Source organism: Brassica oleracea, chromosome C9 (assembly GCF_000695525.1).
Source record: "Brassica oleracea var. oleracea cultivar TO1000 chromosome C9, BOL, whole genome shotgun sequence".
In the NCBI taxonomy this organism is placed as follows: Eukaryota; Viridiplantae; Streptophyta; class Magnoliopsida; order Brassicales; family Brassicaceae; genus Brassica; species Brassica oleracea.
Window position 1 is genome coordinate 37121503 of NC_027756.1, and position 7592 is coordinate 37129094.

At 31.5% G+C, this 7592-nt stretch overlaps 1 pseudogene; it reads right to left on the reverse strand.

Annotated features, from left to right (window-relative positions):
• Window positions 1-2182: 2182 nt before the first annotated feature.
• On the reverse strand, window positions 2183-3302 carry LOC106314917 (annotated as a pseudogene).
• Window positions 3303-7592: the final 4290 nt, after the last annotated feature.

Below are 7592 nucleotides of genomic sequence, written 5' to 3' on the forward strand. Positions count from 1 at the left end.
ACTTATCTTTTTCCTCCATTTAAACCATGATTAACTCTACGTTCATATACTCATTTCTTAAATAGATAAAGACACCTACTTAAGCTTGATTTAAATATAGATGGAGTCTCTAAAACTGATAGGAATCAAAGGTTCGTAAGTTTTTAATCTTCTTATGACTTCTACGTTTTGCTGTTGCTTAGTATGGTTATCTCTCAAAAAGACATGATTGCTTACCACGAACATGTCGGAGAAGCCTCAAATTGACACCCGCTTATGCTTGATGCAGTGTCAAATGAGTTCTGGGAACAGAAAATTGTGAGGAAGAGCAATGGAGCGGATATCTACAGACTGCAGAGTAACGTTAAGAAACGGGACAGATTAGGTTTATATAAAGATGGTTTCGAAAGAGAAAAGGCGTTTATTTTTAAGCTAAGACACAAGAATTTGGTAAGATTTTTAGCAGTAACTTGATTGCTTTGGTTACAGAATCGACCGGTGGAGAAAATATTAGAGACTTACGCTCAATTCTTCATTGGCTTCGTCATGGAGAAGAAGATTAGGAGTGGTTAGGAGTTGTAGAAGGTATGTTTTATCTATTCAAACAATGGCCTGAGATTATATTTGATTTGAATGCAAGTAGTGTTTTGTTATAGATGATGATCAAGAACCATTGATTTCTTAGTTCAAGATTGGAGATGAAACCTACTCATCAAGTAATAATGGCTCTTTCTTTGAAAAAAAAAAACAAAAATTTCAAGTTACGTGTGTTTTTGTTTGTGTTATCATCTACAGATATACTTAACTTTGGATTGTTTATCTTGGAAAAGATTACAAATCTAAAACCTGGTGAGGAACAAGAAGATCCAGAAAGGAGGTATGTTGAGTAAATAAGAGTTTATGGTCGGATAACTTAGAGAGATAGTGGTTGATGAGAATATGAAGATTGAAGAGAGAACGTTGGGGAAAATTAAGCAAGTAATTACACTTGGACTTATGTTCACTGACAAATCCCCGTCAAAGCAAATCAAGCTTCTACGCAGATTTATGACATGGTGTTTCTTCGTATGAGTCTGGCTCAAGGCATCAATCAGATATGTAATTAGGTTGTGTGTATTGAAGAATTGAAGCTTTACTCTTTTGTTTTGATTTTAATAGATAAGATAGTTCTATTACGATTTCAAGACATATTTTGTATACAATCAATAAAATTGCACCTTACTTTTTAGGTAGGATTTGCACGTACACAGATAAACATATATGTTAGCTGATTTATTATCAGTCACCATTTTCAGTCCAATGTAATCTCTTTTATATAATTAATAGGTAAAACCATCTGTGGATACGTAAAGGGTTCTAACGAGGCATCTAATGAATCTAAGGTTATAGGAAAACATGGATGAGCTAACATGATGAAGAGTTTTGTTTAAGTTTGCGGGATCAAAACTTTTTCTAAAAAACACACGTACATATTATTTGTATAACTAGGTACTGAAAATATGAAAAAAATGTTAGCATACAAAAACAAATGCTGTAAAATTCTGAGATAAAAAAATTTATATTAATATACCTATGATCAATGAACAAAACTTTCAATAAAAAAATAAAATTTGTACGTATAAAAGAGAAAACAACAAAACATACATTTAATCGTTATAAGTCATGAATTTGCATAGTATTGTTTTAACATGAAAACTCAAATATTGGAACAACACAACATATATATACTCACCAAATATAATACTATACATTACTATGAACTGAAAACCAATCAAACAAATCTGTTAACTATGAGCAATAAATCAATCAATTTAATATTGTCAAAAAATCACAAATAAAATCAACAAATTCTTAGTCATATTTGTGATTTTTGGTATAAAATAATATAAATTAAACTTTAAATATTTTTTTAAGAAAATTAAATTTAAAATTTATAAGATACTATCCGCGCGTAGCGCGGAAAATGAATCCAGTAAAAATATAATATCAACAGTAATCTTGCAGCACTTGTGCATGTCCCCCACCACAACATGCATTGGTCCCTACTCCAAAAAGTTTTAAAAAAAACTCATTGGTCCAAAGGGGATCCATACAACACTTTAATATACACATCAAATCCAACTTACAACTTTAACATAGGAGGACCAACAAATCCTCCCTTTGTGTTAATTAGATGCATTGTAGCTTAAATAGATGGATCGGATTAACATCGAGATCCTTTTCTACAAGAGAGAACCAGCATTGCCCGTCACAGAAGCCACCAACGAGGACGGTCTAGCTGACAGACTTGAAGCTTTTGCATAGCTTGAAGAGGCTCTTCCACCAGAGGGCATCTCCAATTCCAGTTCTTCCATTTGCTTTGTGGTGCATCTTCGTATTTAGTCACCTTTTTTCCAGTCACATAGTTGTAATTCAATACTCATATATATGAGTAAAATATAAATATATTCATTATAAGATTAGCTCTTAATTACCTCTTTGAAGACGTGGTCATTGGGAGCAAGAAACCTATTGCCTTGACTGTTAATCGTTGGAGCTGCACTCCCACCAATTGCGTACATTTGCCAATGCGTATAATCATTATTTACCACATGAAAATACCCATGCCTACATCTGCCAATTCCCCATATTATATTACATGACATTAGCTAAAATAATATAAATTTCAAGGACATGTTTAGAATAACTCTAAAAGTTAACTTTATTTTTTACCTGGGCATTCTCTGAACAAGCCCTTCACCAAAATGATTAAAAGCAATGGTGACTTGCATGTTCTTGTCTCTCGTGTACGAATCACTGTGTCCTAAAAGCATCACTTTGTTATGATGCGTCAAGTAGTTATTAGATATCGTAATGGCCGTCGATCCACGGATCGCATCGACCAGACCGTCATCGCAGTTAGACAACGAGCAGTGGTCCACCCACACGTGGGACCCACCGAAGATCGAGACGGCTTCTCCGTCCGACGCCGTCCTCCAGCCGTAATGTGACGGCGAGTCTCTGACGTAAGCATTCCCTCTCTTCTTGCAGTCATGGATGTTGATACCGTGGATGATGATGTTAGTCACGTACTGAACAGTGATGCACGCGCCGCCGGCGATGTGCACGCTAGCTCCACGGCCGTCTATGGTCTTGAACGAGTTCATCATCAGCTCTTCTTTCAGCTTTATCACCATGTCACGTGCGAAGATGATCCACAGCGGCTCGTCTTGGATCACTGCGTGTCTTAGAATTCCCGGTTTAGGGTTAACCGCGTCTTTGTCGCTGGAGTCGGTCACCACGTAGATTCTGCCGTCACGGCCGCCGATGGCGTGGTAGTGACATTAATTAAAGTGATCTTGCACGAGTATAAATATTTTTAAAGTAAATATATTATAATAATTAATTGCTATTTACTTTTAGTTTTAAATTAATTTATAATTTATATGCATCATTTATATTAGTAATATTATGTTACTTTAATTATACATATGATTTTATATATGTTATGTCTAATCGATTTTGTTGTTTTTCAGTCGATTTAGTTATCATTTGGTTAAATTGGATTGCATCTATGAATTCAACTGTAATATTTTTATTCCATATATTAAAATTTTGGTTAATTTCTTATTTGCATTTAGGTGATTGTTGTCTTAGATATGTGAAAATATTTTATGAAGATTATGTATAACTTAAGATATATTGTGCTTAGAATCAAATTTGAAATAAAAAAATAAACTAAAGTGTCTGATTCCAAATTACATAAATTAATATAACAAAACGATAATATTCTGAACTCTCATGCATATATATAAATTTTACAAAAGAACTAAATTGTAACAGTTGGTTAATATTCTATTTTCATTTTTAATATGCTTTGAGTTGTCCTATGATTTATATTTATAAAATAAATTACTATTCTTATAAAATTATATATTCTTATCGTAGTTAAATCTATGATTTTAGACAAAAGTTGGATTAGTCGAATCACTCATGTTGTGAGTATATTGAGTTACATATATTCTTTCAAATTCAAAATGAAGTATAATTATTTTTTATTATAATTAAGTCAAATGTGCATGTATTTTCATAATATTTATCAAATTATATGTTGATGTTTGTAAAAAAAATATTAGAAAATAAAACGATGATCAATAGGAAGTTACATGCGTAAGTAGCTGATACATTTTTAAAATCTCATGAGCATATATCAATATTTACAATAATTAAAATATTTTATAAATTCTAAATAACTTTACGCCTTTGATATATTGAACGGAGACTAAAATTTATTTTAAATAATCTTAAAATGAGAATTCAGATTTGCTTTGGTATTTTGATTATGGTTCTATTAAGTTAAAAACATAAAACATAAAATTTAAAAGCAAATTTAATATTAAGAAAAAATAACTTTAATAATGATAAAATATAATATATCTACCTCATTAAACTATTTTGTAACTATTTGATCAAAAGATGTTTATTTTGAAAATTATTTTTAGTTTTTTTTTTTAATATATTTTAAAAATAAGCAGTAAAAACAATTGTGATTGTAGTTAAAAATAATATTATATAAGTAAAATATAATTTATCGATATATTTTTGCTGTAATTGAAAGATATTATAGTCAGCTAAATATATGAAAAATAAATAAAACATTTGAATATTACTAATTATAAACTATTTTTAGAAAATTAAACATATATCAGTTTATGTTACTTAATTATTTTTTGTAATCATCTAAGAAAATATATAGATATATAAAAATATTTTTATTACTTTGAATTTTTTTGTATTGTTTAAAATTATGTTTTAAAAGAAATAATATTTCTTTTTCTAATATCAAGATTATCTGTGTAAATTGTTTTTAATGAAATCACATTATATAAAAATTTATAATTTTCATCTAAGAAAATATAGATATAAAGAAAGTATTTTATTACTTCAAAATTATATTTATATTATTTAAAAATATTTTTTAAATGTAATATTACTATTTTGTAAACTTTCCTTTTTTTAAGAAATCATATTTTATATACATATGTTTTCGTTTTTCAATTTTTTTTTAACTTTATAAAAAATTTCCTTTTTATTATATGTGTAAATTTTTCGTAAATTTTTTAAAAGGAAACTAAAAAATAATAATAATTATAGTATTTTGAATGTAAATTAATTCATTAAGGGTATCAGTATAATCAACCATCGTGAGAGCGACACATAGGAAACTGACTTCTCAAATAATATTATAGAGATAGTTTTCAAGTCTTTATTTGTTATAAAAAAATATGTCAAAAATCATTTTAAACATAATTTACTAACAAATAGTAAACAAAATTTTGAAAACAACATATATAAGTTATTGAAATTTAAAATTAAAATAATGTTACATACATCTTAATGATAATTTTATTATTAAGTTTGTTTTCTTAAAATAGTCTTAAAATATGAAAATATAAATATATTAATATTTACAAATTTACTTTTTATTTGTTAGAAATACATATTTAGGTTATACTTATTTTGGTACTATCGATGGCTACTGCTGCCACTAAAACTCGATTGGCTTGAAACTCAGAAGGTGAACAGCAGTTTGATGAAAATGCAGTCCCAATGTTGATATTCATCTACAACAAAGCCTGCACAATGAACCTTCAATGCATTATGAGACGATCAAGTTCCTGATATCAACACTGTATCACATGTACCAAGTGCTTGTTACATTTGACTTCATGAATATATCACTTAGAAATGACTTGTAGAAGTGAAACACGTATTTCTCTGAATAGAATTTAATTGCTTGAACCTTTATCATTCAATGGACAGTTTCACTTTTGTCCAATAAACCAACAGTGTCTGCAAAATGGAATTGCTCCAAAAATAAAAAAAATTACATTTTTAGATTGAACTTTAAGTTGAGCTTCCACCGTTCATATCATCTCCCAAGCCATTGTTGCCTCCCTGATAACAGCAAGACAAACACTGTTATTTTGACAGTACTGAAGAGCGGTATCCAATGTAGTTACAAACTTACATATCAGGGACTCGAAGACGCATGACGCTCGTCGAAGATGCGTGAAACTGTGAAGGTCTGATGCTTTGCAGTGTAATTGAAAATGATAACGCTAAGCTAGAATGTGTATGTCTTGCCAACAATGTCGGTAAAAACAGAGGAGCTGACTATCTTCTGGGTTCTCAACACCTCCAGCCTATTAAAGGCAGAGTATAAAAACAGATTCATCAGCCTCATCAGCAACCCTTAACTCCACACGATATCAAGAGTTTTAGCATATGAGATTACTGCTAAAAAGAGCTTCCAAGTAGAGAATCATCAACATACACTACTTCGACGCTTCTCTCTCTTCACCTGCAACACATACTTCTTCCTCCTCTGTCATCTCACATACAAACCATCTGTTATATCGTGTGTTTGGTGATATAAGGAGAGTGTGTTTACCATTTTGCAGATGTTTCGTCCTCTCAGTGTCTTTAAAGCTTCTCCAGCGTAAGCTTGAGCTGCTTTTGATGCGTCTGCTTCCTTTGCAGTGGTGTTGATGCTTCAATTTTTCTCCATCACCAATGGTGATATAGACAGGAGCAGATTTACCAATTCTTGGACAAGTCTATATACCTGCAACCAATTTAGAATTAACATTAGTAGCCACAAATACCTGTAACTCTACACCAGTCATAAACATAAGAATCATCAACCTGGACAGCTGATTTCTCCCCATCAACCCCTAGGACCTGGCCACGTCTCATAGAACCTTCTCCTAAGAAAATATTAACAATTTCCTGGTATGTTAGGCCCTGGTACATTATAAATAATCACCATCCATTAGCCAATCAAGTTTAAGAGAAACTGTGATACATGATCGGTATATACAGATCAAAATCAAATCAACGACGTAACAATTTATGTTAAGCATTCAATCAACCTAATTACCATCTCATGAACAATGGTACAACTAATGAGCTCCACGAGCTGATCCCTCAACTCTTTGCTACGTATCAAAATTGCTTGAGCCGTATAATTGTCTATGCAAGGCAAGATCTAGAAGCAATGGGCATGAACACTAACCTTCTACTACTATCTCTGAGTCTGACTTGGGCTCCATTTAAGATTTTGGCAACTGTTCCTTCTAAGAGCGTTCTTTCTCGAAGGTACATCTCCTGTTAACACATCATGCGACATATTACTTAGTCTCATCGTTGGTTTTTTCTTATCAAGGCAAGACAGAAAGCGAAACCAACCCATGCTGTTTTTTTCACTCAGTATCAAGTCGTTTTTGTCTTCATTTAATCGCGTAATCTGCACAACCAGTCTACGAACCACCTGAAACCCACAAGTAAATCCTAAGCCAACACAAAACAGTAAATCCAAAAGCTTTGCTGCTACTGTTACTATATAAAGAAGAATAAACTCTATGCTACACATGTGTCTGTAGTTGCACAAATGCTCAAAGAAGCACATTAAAGTTTTTCAACGAAAGAAGAAGCTAATGAACTGTCATGAGACATACTTCTGTAGCAGAAGGAACGCTCAAGATGAATGTAACAATCACCTAAATCCATCCAAAAATTACATGGCTGCAGAAGGGAGATTACCTCCATATACCCCATACCTCCCCCTTCCC